Below are 7,429 nucleotides of genomic sequence, written 5' to 3'. Positions count from 1 at the left end.
TATGTGGCTGCTTTATAAAAACGACTCATTGTAATGCACCGAAATGCTTCCAAAACGCTAACTAAATACCAAATTTGGAAAATAACAAGTTTTTCAGCTGGGTATATTTTAGAGTGGGTAATTAAAATCACAAAAGGACAGAAGTGGAGTGGATTTAAGGGCCCATATGGATGGGGTTAAAATGGGCTCATCCTGCAGGTCCGTCTCAACAGTACATGTCACATGATGTGTCACATGATGTGTCACGATGCCCTAAGTGCTGATGGATTCTGGATCGTGCTTTGGTGGCAGTGGGTGGGGGTCTGACTCTCCCAAGGTCAAGTTCTCAAACCTGAACAGTACAAGTGTCTATACACGCACTAGTGTTTTCATCTCCTACGTTACCTTCTGTCCGTTCCTCATGGTTAGCCGCAGTTCACACGGGAAGCTGGAGCACATCTGAAAGGAACATCTGGAGAGGTGAGATTCAGGCTCGATCACCCAGCTGCTGCACGGTCAGCATTTTGCCGTTCGTATTCATGGCCTGCATCATTAAGTGACTGGATGTCTGGATGATGACTTGGCTCTGCAGCCGCTACAGCGCTGCTCTTCATAATGCATTCTGCTGTAGTCGGCAGGATTTGATTAGATTGGCACATTAATCATAGCGCTGTTTGAACGAGATGTTTCCCTCTGCACACAGTGGTGTCAGGGTCGTAATTTCCCAGGCATTTTACTGAGCAGTGATATTTCACATGGGGAAAATGAACTTGTCGTCCTGAAGTAGCATGGTGCCCTGGTCTTACCTCTCTAGAGTGGGTGACGTGTTGCCTGTGAATACTTGGCAGCCAAAGAGATGTTGTCGCTTTAGGACTTAATCTACCCTTCATTTGATTTTAAAAGCAGGGATTGAAACTGCTGGTAAAGCTGGCTTTGTGGGGTCTTAAACTGCGGCAGTGAGCTACCATGGCACACCCAGACTATAGAGGGGAAGGGCTGAAGTAGCCTACATATGGTCATGATTCGGCCCGCCCCTGCCCCTGCCCCGCCCAGCTAAGCCAGACTCACTCTACGACACAAGCCTGACCCAGCACGTTGATTCTGGCCCAGCTCTGCTCAACCCAGCTCGGCCCGTCCCATACAATCTTTGCAGCCTGATTAATGGACCACTTAGCGGCTGTGAGCTACGTCTCCCAGTCATTTGACCTGCAGGAGCTGTAGGAATGGGCACGCAATCGAATAACTATCGAGCGGCAGCAACCTGAGCCAGGCCTGTTGTCTGGAACAACTTTGTTCTCTCTTAAATCTCTGGGTCTGTGTGATGAACAGATAAGTGATCCAGATAAGGTGCCACTATCTATACTGCATACTGGTCTGACTCACAGACAAAGGCAAATGCTCATAAGAGATTTTGAGGTTGCTTGCATTGTCAGGTGGAGTGTCTGTGACACTGTTGAATAGTTTGCTGTGGTCATTAACGGGCATCATCACCTGAATGCCACTGAAAATGGAAAACATAAAATTACGTTCACATGTGTATTTATTTTTATAGTTATGAATTCTGTAATAACGGTAACCAGAACAGTTGTTCACTCTTTCTCTTAATGCAAACCTTGATGTATAGAAATGTATGATTTGTGAGTACACAATGTGGTTCTAGTTTGGGAAATTATTACGGGATGTCGGAAACTCTTATTTGGATTTATTTTTATTGCACCTTTTTTGATTGCACCGTTTATGCGGAAAATGAAAACAACGAGTTAAAAGTTTAAAAGTTGAATAGAGCATGTTCACAGTTCACGTGGCTGTGCAGAATAAATCTGTATATATATATATATTTTTTTTTTCATTGCAGTGAGTAGCCTATTTCAACCCGCCTAACTTCCATCAAATACGAAGGAATTAGCGATGGACTTTGCAGACACAGTGCAGGCAGCTGTTGGACGACCCAACATGACAGGTGGGGAGGGTTGTTTACTAACAATGCAGCAACGCTACAACGCTACGGTAAACGTCTACAAATGCTATTACAATGAGAACGGGAGCCAGCTGTTCATCAGTTTTATGGCAGTCAAAGGTTAAGATTCCTCCTTTTGCCGATTTCTTCACCCCCTCCCTCCCTTTTTACCTCTTTTCTCCTGCCCCCCATCTTCCCTCTTCCCCTCCTCGGTGTCTGGTGCAGACAGATGATTATAATTCACTTTTACTAATGTAGCTCTGCAGAACCGCAGCACTAAACACTATTAAACATTTCCCAGCAACCCTGTCTCCCAGCTGCCTAAACTCCCCTGGTCCTCCACAGCCTTGCACCTTCTTGACAGAATTATGACCCACAATTCATTCACTCAGTCATTCATCCATCTAACCATCTTTTTTTGTCATCTATTCAGCCATCCGGCATCTGTTTCCTACTTGTAACGACATAAGATTTATTTTGGCTCCCCTTCATCATCTGCTGGGCAGTTCAGTTCAGTTTTCATGCTGTCAGTGTGTGCTGGCAGAGGGACTGTTTAATGGCTCAAACGCATGTCCCCTTCATCTGCGATGTATGCTGTGCTTCCTGCTGCCGCTGAGCTGAGCTGGGAGGGAGGAGCGAAGGCTTGACAAGCCCTGCCTGCCTGCATGTAGGCCTGATGCAGGGAGAAGGAGGCTGGAGAAATGGGGGGACAGGGGACTCTGATAGGGATGACTTTGTGGTGATGTGAGAGGTGATATGAGAGACACAGTGAGAAAGACCTGGCACCCGTTTGGCATCGGACTAAAACGGCATTAAGCCTCGCATCCCGTCCAGGAAAATGACAGCAAGCCGATGAATTTGATAGCAGTAAACATCAGGGCAGCAAATAGGAGAGTGTTTCAGCACAGGATGCCAAGCCTGCCTGGGGTGATTAAGTACAGAGCTCTCTCCATTAACTCTCTCCAGTGTAAATAACATGCACAGCTCAAGGTCCACATGACTCCAGATCACATGACCGACGAAGCGCGCTGCATTAGACTGTGGGTGAGCCGGCAGTTCCTCCTCCTGTCTGTGGTGCTGGTGATCCCTAACCCAGGGACTGTCTGTGGTGCTGGTGATCCCTAACCCAGGGACTGTCTGTGGTGCTGGTGATCCCTAACCCAGGGACTGTCTGTGGTGCTGGTGATCCCTAACCCAGGGACTGCAACCTGGCCTGTCTGACCTCATTTATTTATTCATCCTTATTTTGTTTATCTTGTCTGAGCCTGTAAGTCAGAGGGACAGAGTGTGTGTGTGTGTTCTGGCAGGGGGTGGGGGGGGTGGGGAGCTTGGATCAGACCAACTACTAGGAGGGGGGAGGTTTTGGGGGAAGTTTTGGCGAGGATGTGTCACCACTCTGCCTCCTACTTCACTATCGGGTACAGAAGATGTCCAGATGAACTAGACCAGTCGGAATCATGTGGGCTCCCCTCATAACATGTTGGTAATGTAGAGCAATCTCCTGCCTGTGTACACATGCAGACCCAGCCTGTGACCTATTTGTAAATTCAGGGACCCCCCCCTAACCCTAACCCCCCCCCCCCCCCCCCCCCCCACCCCCTTGTTGTCATTCTCTCCAGTGACAAGGGTTAACAGATGTCTGTGAAGCTATTAGACCAGAGACCCACAACGACCTCTGAGCACATTAATGAGCCTGTTTGGCATGAAGGACGGCCCCCTTTGTTGTGCCCCAGTGGATGTTGTGTTGAAGAGGAAAAGCTCTTGAAGGTCTGTCATTTCAGGACATCTGTGTGCACAGACATATATTCTCTTCTCCCCTGTTGAAATGCTAGACTTGACATCTTTAGCATTTTTACAGTAGATCAAATATCCGTTGCTGTATGTAGCGCTGTGTTTAATCTGTAATACATCTCCATGTTTATTTAGCAGACACATGTTGTATCTTTCTTATGTGTCTGTGCAGTTCAATATCCCCAAGGGCCTAGGGGGAATCCTCCAGCTTAATTAGCATGAGAATGCAGGGGGAGCCCGTCATTCAGACTCAGTTTCCTCTGTGGGAGCTGCACGCAGGGAGACAAAGGAAGAGCAGACGCTAGCGGGCTAGCCCGCTGCCTCTGCCTCTGCCTCAGCCTCAGCACCGCCATAGTCAAGGGATGGGGGGGGGGGGGAGGGGACAAGCTCCTGACTCTGAGAAAAGGAGGTTGAGGAAAGAGAAAGGACCGAGGATGCCCTGCACAGAAGAAGATTCACAGAAGAGAGAGAGAGAGAGAGAGAGAGAGAGAGAGAGAGAGAGAGAGAAGGAACAGCAAGGGGAAGCAGGGGAGGGGAGGGGCTAAGAGGGGAGGGGATATCGAGAGGCAGCAGGGAGCTAGAGAGACAGAAAGAGAGGAGGAGGCGGGGACACTGTAGCAGCAGGTTTGCGAGAACAGGAGCTGAGCCAGGAATCAGAGCGAAAGAAACGGTTTAGCTACTGTTGGAGGAAAAAAAACAAACACTGACACAGAGAGAGAGAGAAAGGGAGCTAGACTGAGAGAGAGAAAGGTAAGGACATTCTGCTGCATACATGTCACGCACGCCTCCGGTGCTGTCTATTTTCAGCGTGACTGAGGCGTCGGTGTGAGAGATGCTCTGTAATGAGGAGGGGTGGTTCCCTGCCTGCCTGCTAACGACAAGCGGGGAAAGCACGGCCCCATGGCACTGCAGCGTGATGCGGAGAGACGGAGGCTGCTGGGAGGGAGGTAGACAGGGGAAGTAAAAATTGAACGGAGCAGGCAGAGGGGAACATCCAGTAAGCTAGCCTGCCTGTATATGTGGCCTGGTTGGAGCATGGCTGAGATGTGCGTCTGTTTGTCTGGGAGGCAGGGGATGGGACTGGTGACTCAATCCAGGAGCTGTCAGCATATGTTGTTTTACTGTGAAGGTAATGTAGGATATGGTGGGTGCCCTGGCCACACCTTACCTCTCCAGTGTCGTCTTAGACCTCAGGTAAAACACATAGCTGTGAGGAGCTGCAGAATTCTGCTGTGTGTGAAGTGGAAATGTCATTTTGACTGTAAACAGCTCTGTGTTGTTGTGTAGTGAATGAGACATTGAAAGTTGTTTCAGTATGCATGGTAGGCTACTGTTGGTCAGGGTAGGATAATACCAACAAATCAGCTTAGTTTGTGTGCTGTTTTGGGTGTCCAGTCATGTTGCTGGACGCAACTACATGTTTAGCAAATTACAGATCAAGGACAAGCAGTTCATCAATCACTTTTACTGTGGGTACAAGGTTGTGATTTCAGTGTGTGAATCTTATTGACAGTTGCGGATGGTGTGGCTCTAATAAAATACCAGATATGCTAGTGTTGACATCGTCAGGCTATCCAGCATTTTGTTCTAAACATTTGTTCTTTTGGGATAACCCCACAAATGGCAAAATAGCAGAGATTCTCTGGGCATAATGGTGATTTTTCATAATGGTGAAAAGTGGAACCGCAACAGAGCTGAATGAACTACATCAGCTGGTATACAAAACTCTTCGTTTCTGGTCAGTTTGACAAAGCCTAAATGTTACTGGCAGTACTATAGTGACAAATGACTACAGTGTGTTTTCAGATCATGACATTTTGAATTAAATTTAAAAAAGGTTACAAAAACAACACATTTAATTTATTGTGATTAATGGCTATTATTGTTACCGCAGTAGTATTATAATCAAAGAGAGAGGGAGAGAGAGAGACCGAATGACCTTGGCTGCCTTTGTACCACTGTGACATCTAGATGAGTGGCAGGCTAATAATAATTTTGGACTCAACCATCCATCATGACAAAAGAAGGCGTCTATGTGCAGTCAGTCCAGAGGCCCACCCAGGTGACCAGCTCCGTCACATGTGCCTCTCTGCTAACCACAACGATCAACCAAATCAAATCTGTAACTGAAAGCGGGGTAACGTGGAACTCCATAGCAGGTCACTGGAAGTTGTATAATGTTGACCATCACTGTTCTTCAATCAGATCCTCGGCAAGGTTCCTGACAGTGAAAAGGTTAATGAATGGTTCTGTGACTGTGTTGGAGGTGGGTGGAGACTGAAAGTATGACTAATTGTTGTGTGTGGGTGGGTGACTGGATGTATAAAATGAATGACAATGCTACAAAGTTTGCATGTGGGGGCAGTCGTAATCTCTCATTGATGGATGAACCACAACATTGACAGTAATCCAGTTATTCCTAATACATGCAGTTGTAGTGGTTCACTGGCTGTGCAAGCTGAGATCTCATCAGTGTCCTGGGTGATTTGCGTGAGTCCTCAGTTTTCTGAGCATCGTGTTTACTTCTAAGCTCCTAAACTACATTTCATCAGACTGAAACGGTAACCATGGCGCCGAGGTCTATTCTTTGGCTAGCGGAGTTCTGTTTACATGGACAGATGAGTCTAGGATGCTCAGTATAAGGAACTCTGAGCTACGCTTTTCACAGACATGTCATCCATGCTCCGGCTTTTGAGTTGTGTTGGTACAGTCTACACGTCCAGTCTTGCGGCTTCATTCTCCTCTGACACCCCCACCCCACTCCCACACCAAACCACACAACCCCCCCCACCCCACTCTCACACCAAACCACCCACCCACCCCCCAACACCCTTCATAACAGCTTCATTCCCCTCCTCCCACCACCCAGCGCCCCCCCGGGGTCCTACTTAGAGGTGCTCCCACATTGCCTCCCTCTCTGATGACCTCATCGTGGTGCTTGGGTACCCGTTCTGCTGATGATGTCAGTGTCCCAGCAGCCTTGAGGAGAGATTGTAATGGATGTGCAGGTGCGAGGCACTGGTGAGCATGGCCTTGTGGTTGCTACAGCATGACGCTCATAGGCCATTCTGCCAGACCCTCACTGCCTCCTTCCTCCCCATTATTTAATTTGGGTGATGGTTGAGATGATGATGATGAACAGGATAATGGTACTGTATTTGCCTCAGGGAAGACAGTTCTAGACTGTGATCTGTGTGTCTTGTAGCCTGAGGCAATAAACACACACCAACCTCAAATTACCATGATTTTATCATGATTTTTTCCTGGCCATGGCCTGTTCTCCACTGACTGCTTTGTGTGTGTGTGTGTGTGTGTGTGTGTGTGTGGAGGAGTGGTGGGGATGGTATATTTTGACTTATTTCATTCCACTATCATGGTTACATAGGAGGCTAGGTGGCATCAGTACACTGCCAGTTCACTTCCTCTTCGTTCACAGTCCAACATCGGTGCTCTGTCCCCATACAAGCTGAAGTCAGGCACGGGCACCAGGTCTTTAATAACCTCTGTCTTGGCACATCACACAGAACACATTAACATTTCAGCTTCCCATTTCTGCTTTCCATCAGCCTTTCATCGGATGTACAGGGTGGAGGAGGGGGACATTTAAAGGGATAGAGACCTAGTGAGTATCAGACACGCAGATACAAGTCCTCTTAGTTTGGTCTGAGCCAGCATTTAGGTGCTGTCATACTCAGAGATGGC

At 47.8% G+C, this 7,429-nt stretch overlaps 1 protein-coding gene across 1 annotated transcript in view; it reads left to right on the top strand.

The window, feature by feature from the left end:
- Nucleotides 1-4,332: 4,332 nt before the first annotated feature.
- Nucleotides 4,333-7,429, top strand: part of mpp3a (MAGUK p55 scaffold protein 3a) — an 18,804-nt gene continuing 15,707 nt past the window's right edge. The window contains exon 1 of the mRNA XM_047038212.1: nt 4,333-4,477. The gene's annotated coding sequence lies outside the window, so the exon portion shown is untranslated. The remainder of the gene's footprint in view (nt 4,478-7,429) is intronic.

The sequence above is a fragment of the Hypomesus transpacificus genome, chromosome 17 (genome assembly GCF_021917145.1).
Source record: "Hypomesus transpacificus isolate Combined female chromosome 17, fHypTra1, whole genome shotgun sequence".
Taxonomy (NCBI): domain Eukaryota; kingdom Metazoa; phylum Chordata; class Actinopteri; order Osmeriformes; family Osmeridae; genus Hypomesus; species Hypomesus transpacificus.
This window is presented reverse-complemented; position numbering and strand designations above follow the sequence as displayed.